Here is a 25,424-nt window from a genome sequence, read left to right on the forward strand (position 1 = left end):
CGTCCGGAGTGACTTAAACCTTGGCGTCACGCAAGGTGCTCATCGAGGAAGTGGACGACGTGGACGTTCTCGGCCATTGTTTCAACGTCACCAAACAGCGGGAGTTTCAGCCGCTGCACCCAGCAGACTCTCTGGCACAGCTCCCTGAGAAGCCAACGGTTGCCCGAAGACCGATGGATGATGATGATGATGCAAAAGCGGCGGGTAAATCACATTGTCTTCCATTGCACAAAAAGATCCCAATGTCGGCATTGACTTCGTGCTCGTTTTCCCACAACCCTCGCCACATCAACCCTCGGCGTTTCCTCACAGCGGGCCAAATAAGCAACCTTACCTGATAACTTCATCCGAAATTCGAAGCAAGCGCCAAAGAGGCCAGCGGCGTGCATTATTGTGTCTGTGCGAGAGCGTGTTGATGAATTGAAATTAGTGTCCAATTTCCTGGCCCTGGTACTGCGGGGCTCCCCCAATACATCCAACTAGCTGCAGGAAAGTGAACCGTACTGGCGGATCGCGTTCTCATTAGAGTTTCGGAAGAGAGCATCACAAAGTCAGACATTAATTTCTGCACGAGCACATACTTAGTACGCGACGCAACATGGGTTGCCTTCGGTGTGGGGGTTTCTTTTTTGGTGATGACTGGGTGAAAGTGAAAACAGAATAATTTCAGCTCAATCGCTTTTTACTTTGCTTTCGCTGGTGGAGCTCGTTTTCTATTGCTTCCTCGTTTTCAATCTGAACGATATAGTACGGTACGAATTTATGCAACCCCACGGCACCGATCACATCTCCCGGGAGGGCTGCATCCGGAAATGAAATGCATTTTTGATTACATCGTAAATCTGTAGCAGTGCTGTTACCAATTAAAACTGCATCTTGTAGCTCATGGTACAAGCAGTAAAATTGCGACGGGTAATGACTTAGCTTATGTGATTCGGATCGTTATAGATTCTGTCCTCCTGGTAGCATTCGTTTTTCAGTCAATTTCTGTTTGTATTACTTTACGAAGCTTTTCTTGAGAGAACTCTTAAGAAAATTTATTCGATCTGATCTTTTTTTTATAAAAATTCTACATCGTACAAGAATATGAAGTTTTACGCGTAACTTTAAAGCATTGCCAAAAAAATCCTTGAGTTACTCTATTACCTCAACAAATTAGAAGGTTTATTTATAGTAAATTAATTGTTTTATTACTTTGTCTGTCAGTTTACATGCTCCATTCTTTTGACTTCCACGCTATGCCCAGAAACCTTCAGGTTCTTGTGATTTAGAGGCATGAAAATCAATTCAATTGCTTATTTTCTCACAATCCAACAACCTACTAATTGGCATCATAAATTTATAATATCTCGCTGAAGGCAGAAACCTTTAAACAATAATTTCAATTATTATTTACTAATTCAAGCTTTTTATTTAAACACCAGCACGGTTTTTAAATCGCAACCGCAAGCTTTTCTTTCCCACAGAAAACCACTTTTACTATTGCCTGTCCCAGGCACATCCACCTCATCAGTGCGGCTAATTAAACAATGCAACAAAACAAAAGCGCAGGGGGGGGGGGGGGAGGAAAGGGTGGGCGGATGAGTGAAGTGGAGTCACCGATGAAGGAAAGGAAAAGTGACCACACCACCCACTTTTCCCGAAAGCGATCGCTGAACAAAGACGTCCGATCACGGAATCTCCCGGAGCTAATGATGGTTCGTTGGTTGGTTGGTGCCGCCTGTTCAATATAGATGCGGATGCGCACACTCCCCCTCTCATAATGGCACCTTCAACCTTACCAATCATATCCAATTCCGGATGCCACAATCCATACCTCTACCCCGACCAACCGGGTGAAAACGATCGAGGCTTTGGCGATCGAAAATCGCTTGCAACTGCAACGCTCATCTCACTTTTGCGCGAGCAAATGACAACGTGCAAAGCTGCTGACAGCAGCAGCAGCACCATGGTATTATTGGTTTCGATTTTGTGCTCTTCTATTTGTTCGCCCGCTCGATTTTCGACAGTTCCCGTCCGGGAGTTGGGAAAATGTTTGCTTATTGATTTTCGATTCGACCCAAGACGCTTGCAACCCGCTATAAAGGCAACACGAAGGGAAGCAAGGATATATTATAGCCAAACAAACCCGACTCCAAATGCGGTATAAAAGCTTTGTGTCCGAGCGACCGAAAATCTCACCGTACAAGCGTGTGTCCAGTCCGGACATTCACACTGTTGTTCGTTTGCACAGCTTTTCCTCCATTTTTTTACGTCTGTATGCACCGAGGAAAAGTGCTTCCATTCTCCACACGATCACGACCGTACGGCCATTTGTGTCGAATGCAATCGAGTTGCAGCCGTGCTTCCGGAGAATGTGTCCTTACCGAATTTATATGCTTTCCCATTTTGGGTGCACTTTCGGTTCCTTGCCGAGAAACAAGGAAGCAAAGCAGAATTGGACCAAGTTTGTAAAACTACAATAGAGGATGTAGAAGTAAAAAAGAAAAAAAGACAGGATGTCTCAGCAAAGTGGAAAAGGAACAGGGCTGGAAATAAAAACCCGAAATCCCTTCGGTGCACAATTGAATGCAGGTTGCATTCATTTTTTGCTGCTTTCAAATCAATTTGTTTGCTCCTCGGACGTGCCGCCCTGATGTGGGAACCGCAGGACGGACGGAAATCGAGGTCACGGACGAACGAATAATAGTCATTGTATTGGGACAGTAAAAAAGGACGATTTGTCACATGATGAAAAATGGTCGAAAAATAATTGCCACTGGGTAAATAGCGCATCCGGGAGGCCTATTAGTCTGCGTGGTGGAAGAATCAGAAGCAGATTATGCTTTTTTAATCCTCAGCTGCCCTAAGCGCAAGGTCATTACAATTGGCAGATGGTACCGTGATTGCGAAAGACATTCAGTGACAAAGTTGGTAAGCGGTGGATGATATGAAGGAAATATTTTTAATTGAAAAACCCTCTTCATTTTAATGATAAATGGCTACCTAATGAACCTCGGAACCTCGAGACCTTTGTGCTGCGTTCGATTTGGATACGGCAAACACCGGAGGCACCGGAGGATGCATAACTCATGCGAACGCTAATCACCCTCACCAACTCCTCGGGAACGGAAGCCGTTTAACCTACTTTCCACCCGTGTAGTCTCGAATGAAGATATCTCTCAGACGCGCCGTGATCGTTGCGTGCTAACCTGTCCCTTTGCATTATGCATTCTCTCGATGGCAGAACCGACCGGGGGACACCCTAGTGTGCATCTTCCTGTCCAGCAGAACCCTCCACTTGCTGGATGTATAAATTTATAAACCCGTTTCCACGCGAACCTCAACATCATTGGAGATCGAGATCGAGGGTAGATACATAGAATTTCTGCTGGTTAGCAAGCGGATGAACTTTTTGCTTTCGCGAATGGTAACACAAGCTCCCGGTTCAGGGTGCGAACATTCCAACGTCGACCTTGCACGCGGACGATCTGTCTCTATCTCTCTCTCTCGGGGGCAGAATGTGCCCCCGAGGGTACTTGGATGTGGATGATTATGATGATGATGAGCTCTCTCAATCTCGAGCTGAAGCTGCTTGAAGTACTCAAAATCCAACGAGGACTTTGGACTGTCGAGCGGATGAAACCGATCGTTTGCATCCGTTCCGGAGGCTCCACACCGTGCCACTGTGTGTGGGGAGAAGGCCTCGCAGATATTTCGCAATAAAAAAAAAATACAAACGGCTGCATGCAAAAACATTGACGAGATGGTTGTTTCGAACTTCGAGAGAGCTTCGTTGAACTCTTCGAACAATTTTGCTGCATCCTGTTCTGCAAGACCTTGTCCGCTAGCAGGTCTGCCAAAACACTCGCCGCCACCAAAGGCTGCCCGGCCTCATTCGAGTGTCACTTCCAGTGAACGAGGCGGCACACAGACGGCGTGTTACGCGCGTACCAGCACAGAGAACCTACTGCACACATTTCAAAGCGAGCGAGAAGCAATCCCACATAACCGGAAGGATGCCATCAGAGAGAAAGATGACAACTGCGGTTTGCTGGTTGATCAGAGACCCGGCCGGAGTCGGTATGATTAGTTATTTCTTTTCTGTTTTAATTAGCGCATGTCATAGGCAGAGCTCAAACGAGAGTAGAAAAAAGGACAGACTCTGAGAATGAGAACTCCCAGTGCTTCCGGGGAGCTGTATGTACACGAGCTCCCGGAATAGGGACGACCCACGGTTCCCGTTCGCTGATGACATGGAATTGAAGTGGTCTCCGGCAAAGCATGTGTGTTTCTTGAGCATATACATCACAGTTTTCCAGTTGGGTTGGGTTTTTCTGGTACTGGCGACAGCATTACTACTTCCGCCCGGTGAGCTCCATTGATTCTGCCCTTTCGGATAGGAACCGGATTCTGGTAGCTCAAGTTCGCAGCTCGTTTATCCGTTCTCAGACCGAAGACTTCCCAGTAAAATTATGATTGCCTTGTGCATAATTCTCATTCATTCCTGTTTACCACCATCTCGTTTATCCATAAAATGTCAAGTTCCATTTGATCCCCACCCATTCCGGAGCTTCCGGCAAAAAATTATTGAAGGAAAAAACAGATTTAAAGAGAAAGAGAACCCAAAAGAAAGAGCTGCGTCCCCTCTAACCGCTCTAGCGGAACAGCGTAACTGATGGAACGCGATTGTTTACAATTAAATTAACATAAAAATGTACTGTACCTACCTCTTTCTTCCCCCAGAACTCCCTCAACTTGGGCGCAATAAAACGGAAACATTACACTGCCCGTTAACCCCTTGCTTAACTTGCACTCGCAACGTCACCGGCGTTCTTTTCGGCAAGTTTCCCGACCGTTTCACTCCGGATACGGCAATAGAACTTTCATCATCATCATCACCATCCGGCACGTTCTGAACGGAACTCTTTTGTCCGAAGTTCCGTGGGTTCGGTGCAATCCATGTAGGGAATTATTGAATTTATTAAAATGCACAACCAAAACATCACCCAAACACGGAACACAAACGCACCCCGAAACAAGCGTCAGGGCCCGAAAGCCATAATGTCCGGCACGGAACGCTGAACGGGGGCCCAATTTTGATGAGTCTATTGTTTATGTTTACATTCCGTTGCGGACTCTGAAAAAAATGACGCAAGCCCTGCATGGCTTGGATAACCTCCAGCAGAACCCATAATGTTCTCCCGTAGAGGAAGTTGGACATACACACACACACACACATACGAATGGTTCAACGAAAAACGAAAAGCCGGAAGTATCGTATTTCAGATCTTGTACAATGGTATTATACGGCCGGCGCCCTATCGTTGCGAGATTGGATGCGACTTCCTCCACCGGGAGAGATCTTTCGGTGAGGATTTGCGCTTGACGGCGTTTGGAGCAACGAATGTATGCTGAAGCTGCCGCTGTATAGACGAGAGCGAAACTATTCCTTCAAGGCATGCGGTTATCGACCGGGCTTGGGTCGTTTGGTTTGGTTTTGAAGCTGGACGGGACGAGTTCATGGACCATCGTTGAAATGATCAAATTAGCATGCAATCGATAGTCAGCGAATCTGGACAGACATTCGTTGATACGATGCAATTTCAAGCTGTCAGCACCAAAAAACAAACCTCCCTTTTGTGCATCTGCCCAAGAGTTCTTAAAGGGACATCTCAGGACACTTCTAATATCAGTGGATGTTCGGAAACGAGGAGAGCCAAACATAGGAAAGCTATTTTAAATTACATTCCAGAGCACTCACTTCCGTTGTTCGCCCGCTTCCCACATACCATCTTGACAGTTTCTTGCACTGCTGTCCCGAATTTCGAGTAATTCGAGAGTCCCTCTTAGCGTTCGTTTCCTTTCCGAATGGTGTGTCAGCTGGTGCATGTACGAAAGCACACGCAGCAAGGTGCTTCATCGGGTCGGTTTAACACCCTTTTCTGCAAAAGTAAAAATATTCCCATGCTCTCGCTCGGTAGGGGCGAATGTACGAAAGCATGGTCATGTTTTACGTCCACACCGTGTCCACCGGTGGACCACGATGATGTGTGGAATGTGAAGCCAGTTTTGAGTTCGAGTTCGTCTCGGTTGGCCGGACACTGGGGCGTTTGTATGTTTGTTTGTTGCAGTTTTTGGCGAGGTGGAAGGTGAAAATTGCATCACCTCCACAGGGCACAAAGACCCTTCGGCGTTGGTTAAGAATGTAAATTGATGCAGGTGGTGAAGTCATTGTTAAGGGCAGCTTGTGTTCCGCCGGACCGAATGTTTGTTCAACGACGCATACTTTATATCATTTCATTTCATAACGATAAGATCCAATGATGCAGCTAGAACTCTCCATTTCGCAATTTTCTTGACCTAGCCCGGGAGTTCATCATCCGAAGCGCTCAAGTTCATTCACTGGTTCATCCGTCCACATCCGTCACTAGAAAGGATACGAACCAATGTTCACGCTAGGGAAAATTCGCAAAACGATTAACTCCTAACCCATAATCCTTTGTATTCGCTGCCTCAATCTGCTGAATATGCCCACCGAAGCACAAACAATAACCGGACTTAAGGATCCCATCGCTGGATTCAAGGTATTCTCGTGCTCTGCAACCGACGGATTTCGAGCTTCTCCGAACCCATTCAAATTTCATTGCGGAATGACTCTTTCTTTTCTGTCTGCTTCAGCATTTGCTACCCAATGTTCGACCATGAAAGAGTAAATAATCCTACGGGTAATGGCCGCTATTTGGTGTCATATTCGAAGGGTCGCGAAAAACGAAACCGATTGACGATCGGTATGGCGTTGGTTTTTTGTCTGAATTTCGCAAGAATGTTGCTTCCTGCTCGGTTAGCAATCAGCTTAGCTTCATTCAGTACGTGCTTGTGTGTGTGTAGTTCGGCTTCTCTCATAACTAAAGTCATGAAAAATGATACTCCTCCACGCAAATGCCCCAAAGCGGTCGGCGTCACCCGATAGCAGGGACCCGGGCACTACCGGCTGGCAATGTGTTTCGGGAAACGCTTTGCTATCGGGTTAGACAAACATCGGACGCAACATACCAACAAGCTCCACACAAACCAAAAAGAAGAAAAAAAAACAAAAACCCTTAATTCCTTCTTGACCGGTAGAACCCTTCCTAGAATGCAACCGCGGGGCGGTTTTTTAGCAAACAAAGTTCGCTTGCAAAATGCAAACATCGTAGGGCAGCGTCGAGCGGGAGACAAAAAAAAAGTAAAACCGCAACGCAAACTCCCTTTTGCTTTTGCTCCTCCGGTCGGACACACCACCACCGTCTTGCTTTCTAGGCTGAGGATGGACCAGCAGTCCGAGTCCGCGGAGACGGTGCCATTGTGCAAACACGTTCGTCCGTACACCGGAGGCCGTTATGGCGATTGATTTGATTTATGACCCTATCCGACCCGTCCGAGGATGGGGCGTTTGTTTGTGTGCGCGTGCATACTTCTTTTCTACCAGATGTACCTTTCCCCACGACCGAAAGGGCTGCAACCGTATGCCGCCCGTGAACGCCCCAATCCCACAACCATCCCAGCCCAACCCAAGTGCAGAACGCTATGCAAATTCATGCTAAACATATGCGCACGCTGTCGCTGCCGTTTTAGCTTCTTATTGTTTTGTTAAGTAATTTCTACGCTTGGTTGCTCGCCGGCTTAAGATTTGAAATTTGATTGTCACGGCAGGGAGGAGAAGGGATTGAACGGAGTTGAGCGCGGGAGTGGTATGATCGAGTTCGAAATGCATAAAATGGGAGAACACAACAGACTCGCCTACACGCATCTGCTGCAAAAGCAATGGTGTGCCGGGAGGAGTGCCATCCACACCGGTGGAAGCAAAATAAATTCGAATAAATAAGCAATGGCAATGGCGGAGAAAATGTTGATTGGAACGACATGGATGTACATCTCCATTTCAAGCCAACGATTAGGATGGTGCGTAGCATGTAGGTAAGGGTTTACAAACAATATCAGTTCAGCTCAGGTTCAGGTTAGCGTGTAGCAAAACGAGGGCGTGTAAGTTTAATGAAAGTAGTTGAATAAAATTCAGTCATTTAAATTCTTGGTTTGTTAATCCGGATTTAAGGAAAATTATTTTATCTAAACTAATCCGTTTATTTATCACTTAGGTTACATAAAAATCACATAAAAGCTTTTGGGGTAACTTAAACCTTAATCCAGTATTCGATATTCGGTGTATCGATATCCCAACTGTGCTTTGAATAAATCAATCGAATCTTGGACTAAGAGTGCCACTTTAAAGCTTCATCGTCAGTGAAAGTGAACTCCATGCTTGTGAGCCCTTTTTCTGCCTAATCATCTCCCTTTCTGCCTCAAAAGCGACACCATGCAATGTCTCCGAGTGTGTCAAATCTTTTCCGAGCTGCAAGATTTAAGCTCACATTTTCACTTTCGATTAAGTGAACCAATTTTCCGACAAGAAAAGAGAAAAACACACACTCACACGCCGTTTGCAAAGCGACCAGGCGTTACAAATTCCATTCAAATTACTTCCCCATTTACGAAAAGGGGGGCTCTCTGTGCGGAGCTTGCTTCAACACAACGCGTGTATGTTTGTTATTTGCTCTCGTTTTTTTTTTTACTCTTCACGGGGGACACTGCACCACATGACGCTTTTTGGCCCTTTTTTTTACGAACCAATACAGCTGATAGCGGAAAATGGGCGGAAAATGACATCGATCAACAGGGATGGAGTTCGGTTTGTTTTGCTTCTATTTTAGCACACACACACACACACGCTTTATTTAAGCTTTACCGCTCACCGAGGTGCCTGGGTCGATCACGGGTTTTTGGTGGAATGTAAACGCGACACAACCAAACGCATATTAGCTTCAGTGCTTTTATCCATCCCATCATCACGGTTGCCTTATCGCTCCTTATCGTCGTTTGACAGCGTTGCAAGAGTGGCAGACAAGCAGGCAGGCCGAATTAAAATGCAAAAACCCAATCAACTGTCAATCAGCGGTGTCTCGCTCATCTAATGTACTAATACTGAGGGATGTCATCGGTTATCGTTGCTAGAAATAGATGCACAAAGTGGAATGAAATTGATCACACTTCCTGTCTTTAACACATCCGCACGCAAATACGGGCGACCATCGTGCGCAGCACATGTTCTTCATGTTCATTGCCTTAATTCGATGCACCACAACTAGCAAAGTGTCCCTGGCATCTGCTCATTCTTTTGAACAGGAAAAAAGGATTAAATTTAGTGCGGGAACCAGGAATTTAGTGGCAGGAAAATAAACGATCGCCCATACCTCCCAGGAGCATCGTCTAATTCCCTCAAAGTAACCTGCGGGTGGTTTCTTACAACAGCTCTTGCTGCCAGTTAATTACAGTACCAAGCAGTTGGGTCGGCAGGAAAGATCGAGAGAGTTTCGTGTTACAGTGGCATTGGCAGTGGAAACGAATCCCGGGAGGTCCCGGATGCTGCGAACGGTGTGAAGAACGATTGCAAGAAGATCACCATAATGATGATGATGATCCGAGAGCACCTTAAGCCGAGTGTCACACACAGGTTCAGATAATGGGTCCGGAAACAAACAAGGAGACGCACACACACACACACACGTTGGTCTGCAGAACGGAAGTCACCAGACGCCGTGGAATCTCTCAAACCCGAGGACAAATGTGTCCGGGATTAAACCATTAGGGTTCCGGTGGTGGCTGATGGTGCGATACCTTTTCCCCCTTACGATTACCTTCATCTACATAAATTCCACCGCTTCATTTCTCTCGCTCGGATTCTGCCCATTTCCGGCACATTACCGGCAACAGAAATGTGTGACAGCGAAATTGGGAATACCGTACCGTACCTTCATCATCTCATTTGTAACGCTGCTCTCGTTTTCGAGTGGTAGTGGTTCCCTTCCTATGCTTTCCTTCTTCCCGGTGGGCTGACCCATAATGCTCACTGATTGTATTTTATGCTAGCTTTTGTTTCTTTTTTCTAGTTTTGCTGCTTGAAAACTGCAACCGTAAAGCATATGTGGGAATGTGAACGCGGGAGAGAAAGACGCCGGTGTACGCCAGCATAATATAAATCACATCTTAAGCGCTATGTGTGTGTGTGTCTGTTTTGTGTGTTAGGAAGAGAGTGTGCAAAAATAAAACTCGATCGCCATACAGCCAAAAAAAAAAAAAACAAAACGGCCTGCAGGAACCTTGAGAGAATTGTTCCTGCAAATACGATGGTGGTCCATAGGAAAATGCATATGACCGACATGAAATTCGCACCCGCCCAACCCAGTGATTAATGGCAACCTTAATGAGACACACATTCAACCATCAAATACCGGGTGGTAGTGTGCGTTACTATTCGCGTGGATGCAAAGGTTTTTCCCTCTCGTCAGTTTCTTGTGATGGCGGTGGAAAGTTTGAGTAAAGTGAACCAACCGATCCACAAAAAGCAACGAAAATAAGAGCATCAAACTTGCTGGAAAATAGAAGTAGTAGTCGCCAAATTTATCTCTTTTAGCTGGTGCCTTTTTTTTTCTTTTTCTGCTTTGCTAATGATCAGCTGCGGGAAGGAAATGTGAGGGATTCATAAATCATCACCAAAGCCACAGAGGACGTCAAGATCACACCGGCGCTGGAGTCTCCTCTTCTGAAAGAAAGCAATTTTCCGTTTTTTCCCGGGCTTGATTGCGTGATGTGGTAGTTGGCCAAAATTTGGCCCCTGAACGGGACTTTCCCTCACACCTCCCACCGAACCGGGCGTTCCTTGACCTCTGGGTGGGAGCATTTGTGTTGGGCCGGTGGAATATGGTTAGACAAGCTTCAAGCACACACACAAAATCGGAGCGATCATTAGAATAATTCCCCCCGAAACGCGCACGGGATGGATGAAAGATCGTTTCATGCCAAACTGCTACACTAATAATCCATCGCCCGAACTGGAAGCCATGGCTTCATTTCATGGCACCACCTTCGTATCTTTGACTTGGCCTCTGGTACGGGACCGTACTACCGATCGCAACGAGAGGGGCAATCATTATTATCGTCATCTTCATCAGCTTTCTACCGTGCTTCGCGATCATAATCAAGTGGAATTGTCCGCTTCCTCCCGCAGCTGATTCTTGCCGAGGATCGCCATCAACAACAAAAATAAACGGAACGTTCTGTAGACATTCCATGCAAGTATGCTGGCTTGTATGTGTGTTTGGTAAAGCATTCCGCGCTTGTTCCTGTGTGTGTGCGTGCTTGTGCGTGTAACAGACTTCTGCCTAGCTCCCGACAAGCCAAAGAAAAGTCCGACAAAAAAAAGCATGATGAGAAATGGAAAAAAGCTTTGATCGTAAAGATGTTTAATATCAAAATTCCTCCCCATGCCCAACCGTGCGCTCGAGCGTTCTCTCTCCCCCTAGCATCGACGCCATACAACATTGTCTTCGGAGTTGATCTCGCTTTCTTGCCCACCTTAACCCAACCATTTCCCAACGATCGGAACGGAAACGAAATCGATAAATTTCAAAACTATCTCGTCGATTCGACGGCTGCCCGAATCCCTGGAGGCAACAGTTTCGGGTGGATTTGGGAAGAAATTCCAATTCTGCTTGTTTTTACTACCAGAGGGCACAGCACACAATCACACCCGTTGTCACCTCTGGCACCGCGATGACGGCAGTGGGAACATTCCCGGGCCGGGGCTTCAGCGCAACTTCCAAAATTTTGTCCGAAGCGTCACCGAAACGCGCGACTCGCGCGGATGGAACATCACAACGACCGACCGAGAAGTCCACGGTTCCCCGGGCCTCGACCCAGGCTCGTCTATATTCCAATCTACCCTCATCTCTATCTCTCGCGTTTTCCTCGTTTCACCCACCCGAGTCCGCATGAGTGACATGAAAATCCGTACAAAATAAAACCTTAACTCCAGCGCGCTGAACGGCCGAGAACGGTTGACAGGAAGTTCCAATTTATAATTTACATTTCTACACTGCGGCCCGGCCCGGCACGAGGCTTGAACGCTCGATGGCCAACTTTGCGTTCCGATGGTGCATTTCTTCTTCCCACCGCTGGACAGCGAGGTGTCAGCACCTCGGGTGGAATTGGACTTTTTATTTTCAGATTCTTTCCGTTCCCTTTGGCTTATTTCTTTTATTACTATTGTCACCGTACTGGTTGGGCTTGCAGCTAGTTCTAGCGAGCCGCTCTACCGAGTATCGAGTAACGCGAGTAGGAAGTAAATGGCACAATCGATGAGCTGGAAAGCCGTGACCCGACACTCCAGCTGACACGTACCGTTTTCCGGTGTTTGGGAAATTGGACTCTTTCCGGAAAAGTTGACTTTAATGCAGGGTGGATTGAAAAGTTAGAATGAAAGCGAATGGCAAACAGTGACACTCCTTGGGTTATTAAATTGTGATCACTTTTAAGCAAATATATCCAATCATACTGGCTTTATTATTAAGACATAGATCACCCAAGCCGAAGGATGGATGACAGACAAAACTCCGACAGACTTTAAAGCGAAATAGAGCCATTTAAGGCCATTTACTTTCGCTTGCAGGACTTCAAAAGCATAATGAGCCAATTTGATTCGCTTCGGCAAGATAGATCCGATAATGATCCGCTGCCTGTCATTAGGCGCCGATCTTTTTTCCTCCGAAAAATATGCACACCCGGAAGATCCGAAGCGGTGGTGAAATTGTTTCGCTCAAGAACGCACCGAATCATGGCCACCCTGAGCTTACTTTCTCGTGCGCAACTTAAGAACCAACCAGAAGTGGATGATTTTCATAGTAGTGAATGGAAAAGTCATGCCACTTAGAGGAAAGGAATTTTTTAATAATTACCTTAGATTTTCTCCCAAGCGAACGAAGGCACAGAAAGTGAGCAGGCGAACCAAAAAACGGTAAGAATGAAAGAAGGGGAAAAAAAACAAAAGCGTTCTTGAAACTACCCGAACCCGGAATCGGAATCGATAATTGAAGCGAGAACCCGGTGCCCTGTGTCTTGGGTTCTTTCGTCCAAGAATCCAATATATCAAATCGCCCGTACTGTTTTGCCGCCTTTCGGCCTCCGTACCGAACACATTCCAATGTCCATTTTGACCCATCATCATCATCATCACCATCTTGATGATCTTGATCAGCACCATCATCTAGTTTTCATGAAGGCAATCGCATGAAACCCCGTCCGAACAAGCGCCAGGTCAGAAGTAGAAACAAATGACCGGAAAGGAGGTACGGTCCGAACGGATCATTCTGGCAAGCGCCTTCCAAAACCTCCAAACCGACATCTTTAAGACGTTCCCAGTAAGCCGGGGCACCAGAGAGATGTAAATTAGAAATCGTAACCACCGATGGAATCGTTTAGCGCGCACCATTAACGCAGTGAGTGCGGAAGAGATTTTCAGAATCTTCTTCACTTGAACCTTCCAACCTCATGCAAGCAGCGGCTCATATGGAGAGCCCCGATCATCACCGATCCAGCTAGTAATTACGCGTGGAGTTTAGGGGTCCAATTTCGACATTCCAACGCTCGAACATTGTCCATTTGCGATGTCCATCTTCGTGTGCGCATTAATGCGCGCTCCAATGCGCGCGTTTGTGGCGTTGCAAGGCCACCGACCTCCGGGCAGACCTCCAAATTTGCGTGCGTGTTTCCCCATCTAAGGGTTCGATTGAATGGTGGTCCGATCTTCGACAAACAAAGGTTGAAGGTTAACTGTTGTCGATTGCACCGATTGCGCGTCTTGCGTAACCCGTCATTGGTACGGTGCAGTGCAGAACTCTCGCTGCACAACGATCAATCGACGAAGCGGATGTGTAACACCTGGTCGGTACATGCAACGTACGATCAAAAGGCTTTCGGGAGAGGTTAGGATTGCTCTGAAGAAGTTACCACTCAACACAAGCCGCGGCCGCGGTACCCAATTAAAGAAGACCACGGCTTTATTTACACCCGAAAAAAAAAAGCAACAGCCACGCTGCGGGCGTCCATTTTCCACGCTACCGATCCCGACCGCTGGATAGATTGATGGATCTGCTTTTATTTTCGGGTGAAGAAGAATGCACGCATGTAGTTGGGGTGTCGGCTTTGAAATACGATTCCCAGCAAAAGCATCCCGCAGCCGTGAATATGGTGGGATTTACAAACATTGCTCCCAAGGAGAACCAACAGGACGATATGTTTAAATAACAATTCATCTACCGAAAGATTGTCTTTGTTCTTGTTGAGCAAAAACTTTTTAGAAAAGATTCATTTACAACTGTTAGCGGCAATCGTGTGGAAACTTTAGTTGCGGCCACTCCGCTTCGGTCGGTGTCTCGGAAAGTGGAGCATAATGCTTCACCGTAATTTATTCAATCAACACACGCTGTCCAACACCGTTTCCGACATGCTCCAGTAACAACGAGTCAACTTCGATGACGAGGCACCACCAGACAGTCGAAAGCCATCCTCCAGATGGAGAGATTCGACGTGTGTTTTATGGTGCTCTGGATGTCTGTGCTTTACCACAAGCGATTGAGCGAGAGGGAGCGCTACATCCGGTGAGGGAGTTCTTCTAATAAAATGCCAGAACCATCAAAACTCCTCGTGTCGGTACATGGAGATGGTTGGTGCGTTACAACCGCCAGGTGAACTCACGGTTCAACCACGGCTGTTCTAACCACGGCGCTTTGGCGATCGTTCAGGTCGGAATTCTTCGGCCCCGCATAAATTACCCATAAATTACGCACCATACGCAGACGGACGCGAACACATTCTTTCTGCCTTTAGAGGTTCTTCATCGGTCGCTTCATCGCATTCTATGTGTATCATTGTTTCAAGTTCTCAGATTTCTTTAGCTTTAGTAGCCTCACCGGTCAGTGGTAACGCATATTATAGCACCTCGCGTTGTTTCTGGGCAAGCATAAAAACAACTTGACTGCCAACAGAAAACTTCCACCACACAAAAACCGATGCCGTAACTTCGCTGCTCAATCCGCGTACAACGGCGGTGGCTTTACGTTGTCAGGTGTCTTCGTGACTCGCGAATGGCACGCGTTAGACGAGCGTCAGTTCACGCGAAAAGGTGAAATGATTCAGCTTCCGCGCTTGGTGTGAAGCTACCCAGCTACACCGTCCGATCATTTCTAAATATGGCAACACAATCCAAATGACTCACCTTAGATGGTTGTGCGATCGGACAGCAATGTCGGTGTTCTTGATGATGGTAACCGCTTAATTATCGGCTTGTCAAAGTCACGTTGCGTCCACCGATGGTTTCAAAACGTACGGAAGATCACTAATCAGCCGGGTGACGACTTTTTGATTGGTAATGCACACACACACACACACTCACACAAAGCGAAAGATTCGTAAATTAAATGTAATTTTTTAACAATTTGTTCTCGTGCTAATCACCACCGATAAGTGAAATTCGAGATTCATGAACAATATTTTGCACACACACAAATACACACACACGGCACTTTTTATAATGATTTCTTCTTCTTATCAGAAACATAAATTAAAGCGATTTTTTGCACAACTAAAGCACTTTTTTGCACACTTTTTTTTGCTGTTATTTTGAACCTCCGTTCTGATAACACAGATTTGGACGTTTTTTCTTCTTTACGTTTGTTTTTTGTTTGCACATTGGCACATCTATTGCTTATGCTCGATTAAAGTTGATTGCACCGATACCACATCTTTTAATGCTTGTTTAGCTTTTTATTCCTTCTTTTTCTCGCCGAACTGTTTGATTGTTATGTTTCACTTCGATTGCCTGTTTTCCGTTTACAAAACAATGAAAAGCACAACCGACGCCCCACTGGTGCTTTGGTTTGAAAGCATCGGAAGCAAACTTGCCTTTCAAAAATATGTTATTATTTTTCTGCAAACAAACAAAAAAGCCGCGGCTTACTGATTGCGATTTGCACCATCTCTCACCATCTGTTGTACAAATAAATGCAACTTGTTTTACTCCCTTTTTTTTCGTTTCGTTACACTTCTCGATGTCACTTTAAATCTTCTTTTTTTGTGTTTGGTTTTTTCTAGCTTCTGTTTTGTTTCGAACATACACGGCCAAACCACGGTACCGCTGTTTGGGGTTTTGGCTTTTTAATTTCACTCACTTTGCTTCATGCTTCATGCTGCCGTTCTTTTGCCGAACGCTCCACAGTGCAAACAGTGCGAACCGGTCAGCAATCATAGCAAAAGCACCGAACACAATCGAACATTGAGGGCCAACGAGCAGCACCGACCCTTATCTGTTGTGGGGAGCTGGTGGAGGTTTTTATTTTTATTTTCGTTTTCAATAACTACACTCAACGGTACACAGAGAGACACATACCGACACACCGAGGTTTACTTTTTCACAAAAACATTTCCAGGACATTTGCGGCGAACATTTGCGCGCCCTCGCATAGATTGTGCACGCAAGGGAGAGAGCGAGCGAGAGAGCTGGGCGAGGTCAAAAGGCACAAAATAAACTGCACTGATAAAGTGCAGCCCAGTGCCGGCACCGAGACGATACACCGAATGCACTTGGCGGCGCCTCTCTATGCACCACTATCGGGAGGGTGTTGCATGTACGTCGGCGCCCTGATAACTTCACTTGCGTTTTTCTGTTTCCAATTATAGAACCTGCCACTGTTGCACTTCCGTTCGTACCCACCGAAGCATCGAGCCGTATGACACGCACCAAACACTTGACCAGCCGGGGTCGGTTTAAAAATAATAAACAATTTTACTGTTCGCTCGTTGAAATCGTTCGTTGGTTGAACGCGCGCAGCACCGATTTCGCACCGTTCCACGCGTTCCAATCGACTTAAGAGGAATGAAGATGGCTTAGCTGGTAAAGCATGCTTAGCCCGGTCTGTTGCTTGGTCGACCGAAGGGAATTCTCGCTCTCGGTGCGTGTTGTTTCTCTCTCTCTCTCCTGACTCCTGGAAAGGGGCGATCAGAAAACAATGCACCTCTGCAAACCAAAATGCTTCGTCGACTCACTCTGCTCTCGCTCTCACTTCGCTGGAATGCAGCTTAAACATACAATACATGCTGCCAAGCATAGATCGCTTAACATGCACTGTAGACGTTAGGAAGCAAGTTGAAGTTGGAGAGAGAGAGAGAGAAGGAGGGAGAGCGTAAAAAAGGCAGCTCAACTCTTCATCGATTTTTCAATTGACTCTCTCCGTAGCTTGCTCTCCCTACGTGAAGACCTTTCGCCCTCCGAAATATGCGTAGGGTTTCATCGATTTCAATGCGAGCGACTGCACTGTGAAACGCGCTGAGGACAAAATACCGTGGTTGAATCGTATCTGGTAGAGGGAAACAATACGATGAATTGTTGCTGAATTATCAGCACTTCTTGAGCTGAGTCGGGGGAGAGGCGGGGAGGGGGGGAGAATAAACATCTAATAATAGCTTAAATAAAATGCTTGCTAAACTTATGATAAGTCAACAAAAAATTTGTTTCAATATTTTTGTTCATATTGCGAAGTAAATTGATTTGGGGAAGCGAGGTAAGGAGAAGAATTGATTTTATTAAAATTCAATTTATTCTTTTTTTTAACTCATGAGGATCTCACGTCCCTGACCGTATTGTATTTATTTATTTGATGAATTTGATTGAAGCATTATTTTGATCTATTTCTTTATATTCTTTTGTAGATGTTTTAAACTCCGTAGAAATAATGACCATAACAACAGCAAATTACTCAGGGTGAACAGATTTTTTTTCTCTTTAGATAAGTTCACAATGAACCTGACTCTATCATGCTCTACTGCCTCCATAAATTTATCCACCCGGTGAAGCTTCCGGCTCTTCATGTCAGCCATCATACCACAGACGGTGACAGAAATAAAAACTGCCTTCACCTCGCCCCTTGTTGAGCATAAATATTTGTAAACGGCATGGCCTGTGCACTCGAGACTGCACTGGCATTAATGCCCGAGTTTCCGCATGCGTGTGTGTGCGTGTGTGCGTGTGGATCCATACATCATTCTTGCAGTCATTCTGGAGTGGATAAACAGAGACGTAACAACACAGCCAAACAGTGACGCGTGAAATATTATAAAACTCCCTCCTGACTAAGTTGTGTTCTTGATCTTGGGCGAGAATGCAAACTCTTCTCCTCGATGCACTTGGCGGCCTGCTACACACTGTCATTTGCTGGAAGCCCACGCTCGACTCGAACCTCTGCCCTGATCATTTGTGCACTTGTGCGTCAGATCCCACAGCGCAGAAGGAAACGATGTCACTGCCACTGCTCACTGTCGCACATTATCCACGCGAATGGTAGCAAATGGGAAACACAAGCGAGCAAACGCTGGTCACTAATATGCCTTTGACATAATGTTCCAATTTAGATTGACGCTGGATTAATGGCGCATGACAACCGCAAAACAATTTCGCTCACGATTCCACGCGATTCCGCGTACCGGGCCGGCACAGTGCTGACGATTGCCAATCATCTTTTTTTTTTTTGTACTCGGTGCGTTGCAGGTGTGTATCGGGGATTTTTGGTCGGAAAATCGGGTTCCCTCTCAATTGCACAATCAGACAAATGAGCCAATTTTCGTGCTTTATAGAGCGACCATTGTAAAGCGTTTTGCAAATGCATTTCGTGTGTTTTTTCCTCTTTCAATTACTACTTTGGGAATATTACATCTAAACTTGATGGGCTGCTGGGAAAGAAAGTGGTGAATTTTTTAAGTTGACTGCAAATAAATATTATTTGAATCTTTTAAGCTTTAACGACCAATTAATTTGTTTGCTCAGCGATTTTTGCGGATGACATTTTGATGCACTAAACTTAAGGAAGTATTAAAAACACTTCTAACGTTATCATTATCCATCCGACCAATGCTCATTTTCAAGCCAACCTATCTGCTTATTAATCTAACAACACTCGTAACATCTCGAAAGAGCCCATAAAAGCAAGCAGTCAGCTTAAGCGATCGTCGCGTCAACTTTTGCGTATCAAACATCACACACTGAGCGCAAAACAAAATCATCTAAACGTTTAACAACCAACACCAAAAAGTAGCCAATAATAATCAAAATCGGATTATCTTGTGCTCTTGGCACACACAACAACAAAAAGGCAAATAAATCCTTACAGCACAAGGGTGTGTGTTGTCCGTTGGTAGTTTTTTTTTGCAGCAGCAGCCTGGCAAACGTTCAAATCTCCAAACGATTGGCCCATAAAATGAGACTTATCAAAAAGAAACCTGTCCTGAAAGGTGCAACAGAGATTGAAATTTTAATTCAATTTTTTTATAATCTTTTTATTGTTTCCTTTCTATTTTCTTATTATTTATTAACTTGTTACACAACCACGAGTCCCTCTGTCTCTCCTAAACTTCTGTCCATTCGCTTCCCTTTCTATTTTCAGCTTAGCAAATCAATTAAGCAAATTAATTTCTGCACCATTCTGGTCTCTTGTTTATTAAAGCCCTTCCCATGCCTCATTCCTGTATGTTCATAAGGAAATTGTTTTTCATTTTCATACGTGGATCGGCCTTTGTTTATCTCCACCGTCTACAAACGCATGCAGGAAGGCAGGCATTTTTCCCGATATTCCCCCAAAACGGGAGTATCCGACCGCACCCGCTCATTTTCCCTATAGGCATTTTCCCTAACGCGCACCCATTATAGGAATTTGTTTGCTTTTGGGTGTTTTCGTTACTTGCACCTTTGTTTTTCACTGTTTCTTTTTTTTTTTTCCTGTATCCCGGTACACTCCCGTTAGACGGTGGATTGGTTGGCATCAAATTTCATGCTTCACGTGCCATGTTGCATCGCCTTTCTTTTTTTTCTCCCTCCTCTGCCTATGATTGAGTGGAGCATAATGTTGAATAAAAACAGCACAGCGTACACTCCCCCCAAAAAGGGACGCTGATGAGCTTTACACTGTCATATCTCGTATCGCACCGGTTTGTCCCCATCTACTTTGTTTTTGTAGACCGCCACCGAAGTGGGCAAGCCCACCCTATTAATCCCCCAACGGTTCCCCTTTTTTCCTGCAGGGTGTGGTGGAACTGCAGTTCCGGTGATGTACCTTCAGCCAGCAAGCCGCAAGGTTTTCGATTGTTATGCCGGTAAGTCTCCGATGCTACTACGTGACCAGCCCACCACCACGGTAAGCCACCTTTCGCTCGTGGGCAGCGGATAAAGTAATTAAACCCACGCAGACACGTCGTCTATCCTCGTTCCGGTGTGGTTTAGTGTGGAAGCCACCATCATCATCGTGGGCATCCTTCTGCGTCGGCTGGCTCCCACACGGCGTAGCATATGTGGGCTCGTGTACCAAGGTCGGCGTAGGAGCCGTTTTGACCCCGTTCGCCTCGCCAGAAGTTGCATGATCCGGGCAAGTGGGTGGCTAGTCAAATGGATTATGAAACGTCTATTCCCCACGGAAAGGAGGGCCGGTGCATTAGATATACAGAAGGAGACAATCTATTCCTGCTTGGGGAAAACTCTGGGGCAGAAATTTACATAGACAGGATCGTGTAAACATGATTTTTATTTTACTTTTTGTAATGATGTAATTAAATCTGCATGCATAGTTAAAAAAAATTGACAGATAGCTCTTATTATTAATATTTAGTCAATGTTATCAATATTTCTGTTTAAAGTTTTATCAATTACATTATCAAGACGTCAAATCGAAACAATAGAAACAATACCCAACATATTAAGGTACACACTGCTAACAAGACAATACAAATCTTTGGGACAGAAATTGCATGTTTTACAACAGTTCGTTAAGGGTTATTTCGACTTCATCTTGACAAGGCGTTCCATCGGTAAGGATGGACGCGATCTATTTTGAACTTCAGAGAAGTACTCCGTAACCTTCAGCATCATGTGAACCTTTTAGCATCGCGATTTCCACTTCTGTATCCATTTTAACATCAGCTTCTAGTGTAGGTTTAAAAACGTTGAACACAAACATGCCAAACATCGTAACAACGGATACAAAGTTTGAGACTTAAACTTCACCTTCTTGGAATCACCTTTAGGTTTGTCTGTCGACGAATATTCAATAATATTTCGTCGAAGCACAGAGTTTCATTTTATTTACATGTTTTTAGATTTTTTTATATTTTCTTGAGCTGATTTTGTACAAAAATTTCAATGCATTTCTTCCTTGTTTTTCTTTTGCCTTATCCCTCGCATGTTCGGTAACATGTTTTGTAACTCTCGATACAGAAATTAGCTGTGGATTTCCTGCATTTGCAATTTTGTGATGTCATTTACTTGCGATCCTTGATCCTCCACTTTATTGTAAAGTAGCTCTTTTTATACAGGAGATGACACTGCTCCCTAAAATGTGAGAGATAAGTCCATCCGGAAGCTTCGTGCCCACTGAGGGTAAAGCCATGTAAACTTACACGTGTCGGCATTGTTGTCGGCATCTCATCGTCTCTGTCTTAGACTACTTAGATGTGGATAACGTGGTTTTTCCTACTAGTTCGAAGCTAACTTTTTGATATAAAAGAGCTCGCTTAGAGTCCTCAGTTTTTTTTTTTTGTGAGGCCTGCGCTACTTTGCAAAAACAGAAGAAATTAAAGAAATACTCAAAAAGCTTAAAAACAAGAATTCACCAGCATTAGACAATATTAAAAACAAAACCCTTAAAAGACTTCCAGCCTAGGCTTTCATACTTATAAACCAAAATATTCAACTGTTGTCTCAAAGTAGGGTACTTCCCCGATCCCCCGAAACCAGGTAAAAGCAAAATAGTTTAGCTACAAGCTACAGACTTATAAGTCTTCTAAGCAGCATTGGAAAAATATTTGAAAAAATGATCGAAAAGAGGCTTCGAATGCATGTTAACAGCAATAATATAATCCCAAATTTCCAACTTGGTTTTCAGCCGTCCTTATCGACCACACATCAATTGCAAAGGCTTTCAAAACAAGTGAAAAATAATAGAGATATATGTAAATAAGTCTACGGGAATGGTCCTTCTCGATATGGAAAAAGCATTTAATACAATTTGGCATAAGGGTTTGTTGTATAAACTAATCTTGTTAAAGTTTCCTAAATCAAAGATAAAAATAATACAATCGTTTTTTTAAAACAGACAAAATAATTTACATATAGCTAATGTTATATCGGAAGCTTTTGTACCACTTTCTGGATTACCGCAAGGGAGCATGATATCTCCACTCCTTTTCAATATTTATGTATCAGATATTCATAAAATGAAAAACTCCAATAGTTGTTTTAAGATCATTAAGCAACGCTTTAATCAAATATTCTATTTTTTGCCGAAACTGGAAACTTAAGATAAATGACACAAAAACTGAAGCTATTTATTTCTCGTGCAATAAAAGCATGCGAAAACTTCCACAAGCAGGACTAAAACTTAATAATACAACCGTCGCATGGAAAAATTATGTCAAATATGTAGGAATGTTACTAAACAAGCGTTTAACATTTAAAGAACACATAGAACAAACAATAGTTAAAACTGAAAAACTGCTGAAAATGTTATACACATTCTTGCATAGGAAATCCAAACTTATTAAAATAAAACAAGCTTCTCGTATACTATAGTTTCTTTCGTCCGTTATTAACCTACGCCTCCTCAATTTGGCAATATTGCACATGCAGTCATGCAAGTAATGCAGAACAAAATCCTTAAAATAATTATAAATCTGCTCCCATGGTACAGTACAGACTTGCTACACAAAAGGACAAAAACACAACTCATAACGGATTACATAGATAAGTTATGCACAAATCACTCAAGCAAGTGCCTTAGCAGTACAAACCCGATATTACAACAACTTGTTAAAGTGGGTTTTTATGTAAATTTTCCCACGTACTGCAGAAAAAAGGTCTTAAATAAACATCAACAATGTTATCAAAAACCGTAAAACATCTATGAAGAGTGTCTTAACGGATGGGTCCAATTACAAATACCATTATAATCATGAAATAGTCCAATAAACTTCTACTACTACTACTACTACTACTACTACTACTACCTTAGGTGAGGCCTCCCGGTAGCTCTCGAACTCACTACTCCTCTTTGTTCTTCCGGTTGCTTAGAATTATCCGTGGCAATTTTTAATCTTCAGTACTAAACCTCGCGGGATAAAGTTTTGGCCGTGTTTGCTTCCTTGAATTGTTTATATTTATTGCTGGAAAGTAAGTCCTGCCACTACCGATCCTGCCACTACCCTCCCCTACGCATTCTATGGCATCCTACAGACCTGACGATCATAGGTTATGAAATCATGCAAAGCTCAGACATTTGAACAACACATGAAAGAAACTAACAAAATATTTAATCAAACCAAATGTTATTCCTTTAGCAAGAAAATTAAATTAAGCAAAAAGAGTAAAACTTTTCCTTTCTGTTTCTCAAAAACTCATATAAAATATTTAGTACGGCAATTTCTTGTATTATGTGTATTCAGTTCCATTAATTTTGTTTTTAATGTATGCAACAATTCATACGCTCCTGTCGATAAATCACCCGCTTAAGCATCCGTATTTCATTGACACGATTAAAAAACTAACAAAAGAGACTGAAAATTAGGCTGTAAACCACTCGAAAGATATTGCCCCGCGTTGGTAGGATAATTTATTGCATTGGCAATAAAATTATTTCATCTCATTCTTGCTCCCCAATGGTTTAGCCAATCAAAAACCAACAAACCACCCAAAGCCGGAACGAAACGAATTCCTGTAGCAGCGCAAGCAAACCGATTCCACCCACCGTCCAACCGCTCGAAAACGGCGGAATGATACGTTGATAATGCGCCATAAAGATTTCGTTCCTTCCCATGACAAATAGCAGCATCAAAATGGGAAATCACGCTATACAGATATCGATCGGCAGACTTACCCCTGTAAAGCCGGTGACATATTTTAGCGCTCAAATACGTATTTAATCTACCGCATGCGTAGCTCATAATCGTCGATTAGTTACGCCTTGGTTGGTTGTAGGCGTAGGCCTACGTCTAATGGACTTTTGAGAGACCCATCGGTTATATGCTAATCGGTTTGCTGCGGGTCATCTTGCATGGATTCTTCGAAAAGAGCTTCCAAACACTGTACAAATCCTCTCACCCACCCAGATCCAGGAAGCCACCCCCAAAACGGAAGGTGTCAAACGTGCTGACTTGTCAAACGCCTCCTGTCTGTGGCGTACCTCGTCCCAGCGTGTCAGCGTGCCTGTCGACATCGAAGCGGGCCATCAGGCTGGGCCGGTTTTTATGCTGCCGTTGCAGCGCAACACAATCCCGGCATGCACGGGACGATCGAACAGCGCTCTTGCACTGGATTTGCTGATGGATGGAAACATTTTCGACACAAAACCATTTGCTTTGCAGAGGGGGTTTTCGGCTTTTTGACGGTGTTTTGTTTTACTTGTGAGACGTTTCGGCGCGGGCGTTTTTCGACGTTGGCGGTTTTTTATGGCGGCACCCTTTTTCGGTCCGCAAAGGGAGGTCCACCCGACGGAGGGAAGGGTGCTAAACGGCTTACGACCATTGCGCCATTTGCCGTTGGATGGTAATTATGTTCGGTGGTCGGCGTCGGCTGCCGCCAGTTAGTTCGTCGTCGCCAATTTTCAATTTAGATGTGACAGCATTTGCCGCCCGATCGTCCCTGTTTTCCGTCCCGATGAGGGTTTCTTGTGTGTTTCGCACTTTGTTTATGTTTTGTTCTGCTCGTTCTTTTTTTTTATCTTGTTTTTTTCTTCTTTTGGCGTCTTTCTTGTTAGGTGCACAACAATTTTGAAACGTCGCTTGGACGTGGGTTTTTGGGCATCATTATTTGACGCCTGTATTGATGAAATCATTTTTTGAAGCGTTTCGTGCTAACCGGCGCCATCCATATGGTTGAGTGGAAGGGTAGAGCAATAAGGTGCACGATATCTCATCGAAGTGAAGGATTCGCGGAGGCGCTACACTATCTGCAGTTTGTGTTCCACCCACCGAGACAGCGGAGAAAAATTAAGAGGGCGAACATCGAATGACAATAGCTCAATCGAAGTCGTAATGGCGTGGGTTTCGATTTGCTCAGAGCACATATCGAACTGGTAAGGCCTATACTTGTTTGTATGATTTCTTTATGATTTTGTCGAATGTAGAATTCAACACAACAAATCAATATAGAAGGTATTCTTTCTTCTGTAAGAACTGGCAGACGGAGATGAAAAGAAGCGAATGTTCAATTTTGAAGTTAGAGGAGGTTAAAGATTTGTTTAAGTCTCTCCTCAAGATATCTCTAGACCATTGTAAAGGTACAGTAGGAGACATATAGTACGTCTCGTTCTCCATGATAATCAGGCTGTTGTCTTACGGCACAAATATGATTGGCACTGGCAGTAGCTTCTTCAGAGTGGCTAAGTAATGCTCAGATATGGACTGCATCAACTGAAACTTATATCAAATAATTTTCATCTCATTGTTCTCAATTATAATACAAGGGAAAGAGACTTTTTATTAAC

General features: G+C 44.4%; 2 protein-coding genes across 2 annotated transcripts in view; one reads left to right on the forward strand and one right to left on the reverse strand.

The window, feature by feature from the left end:
* Nucleotides 1–15,209, reverse strand: part of LOC126564495 (uncharacterized) — a 30,562-nt gene extending 15,353 nt beyond the window's left edge. The window contains exon 1 of the mRNA XM_050221557.1: nt 15,128–15,209. The gene's annotated coding sequence lies outside the window, so the exon portion shown is untranslated. The remainder of the gene's footprint in view (nt 1–15,127) is intronic.
* Nucleotides 1–25,424, forward strand: part of LOC126564205 (sodium/hydrogen exchanger 7) — a 714,899-nt gene that overhangs the window by 283,505 nt on the left and 405,970 nt on the right. The window lies entirely within an intron of this gene.

Source organism: Anopheles maculipalpis, chromosome 3RL (genome assembly GCF_943734695.1).
Source record: "Anopheles maculipalpis chromosome 3RL, idAnoMacuDA_375_x, whole genome shotgun sequence".
Taxonomy (NCBI): domain Eukaryota; kingdom Metazoa; phylum Arthropoda; class Insecta; order Diptera; family Culicidae; genus Anopheles; species Anopheles maculipalpis.